This window comes from Molossus molossus, unplaced genomic scaffold (genome assembly GCF_014108415.1).
Source record: "Molossus molossus isolate mMolMol1 unplaced genomic scaffold, mMolMol1.p scaffold_m16_p_22, whole genome shotgun sequence".
In the NCBI taxonomy this organism is placed as follows: Eukaryota; Metazoa; Chordata; class Mammalia; order Chiroptera; family Molossidae; genus Molossus; species Molossus molossus.
In genome coordinates, this window is record NW_023425358.1 from 35,645,602 (window position 1) to 35,646,293 (window position 692).

The 692-nt window shown below is 43.4% G+C and overlaps 1 pseudogene; it reads right to left on the bottom strand.

Annotated features, from left to right (window-relative positions):
- Positions 1-377: 377 nt before the first annotated feature.
- LOC118640448 lies at positions 378-473 on the bottom strand (annotated as a pseudogene).
- Positions 474-692: the final 219 nt, after the last annotated feature.

Here is a 692-nt window from a genome sequence, read left to right on the forward strand (position 1 = left end):
CAGATGTTTCTTTTTCCCCCACTGATTCCCCCTTCCCCTCCCTCCCTGCCCTGTCCCCAGCTTTGTTGTTCATGTCCCTTGTTCATGCATACATGCATATAAGTTCTGTAGTTTATCTCTCCCCCACCACCCCCTCTTTTCTGGGGACTGTCAGTCTGTACCCCACTTCCACGTCTCTGGGACTACCCCATTCCTCAGACTGTTATGTTCATTATATTCCACAAATAAGTGAGATCATATGATACTTACCTTTCTCTCTTTGGCTTGTTTTACTGAGGATGATACTTTCCCGGTCCCTCCATGTAGTCGCAAAGGATAAGAGATCTTTCTTTCTTACAGCTGCATAGTACTCCATTGTGTATATGTACCACAGCTTTAAAAATATGGACTTTGCGTGTCATCCTTGCGCAGGGGCCATGCTAATCTTCTCTGTATCGTTCCAATTTTAGTATATGTGCTGCCGAAGCGAGCACTCATGTGTATTTTTTAAACACCTAATTCTCAAGGAAGCAATGGCTCAGTTAAAGTGCCCCTCCCTAATTCTAATTGCAAAAGCAATAGGAAGAAAGGATTCACAAAAGAATCTGTGGATTATAAACAAAGTTTGAAGCCCTGGCCTGGATGTTTAGTGGGTTAGAGGGTTAGAGGGTCATGCCAACATGCCAATGTATGCAAATCGATCTTTTATTCTC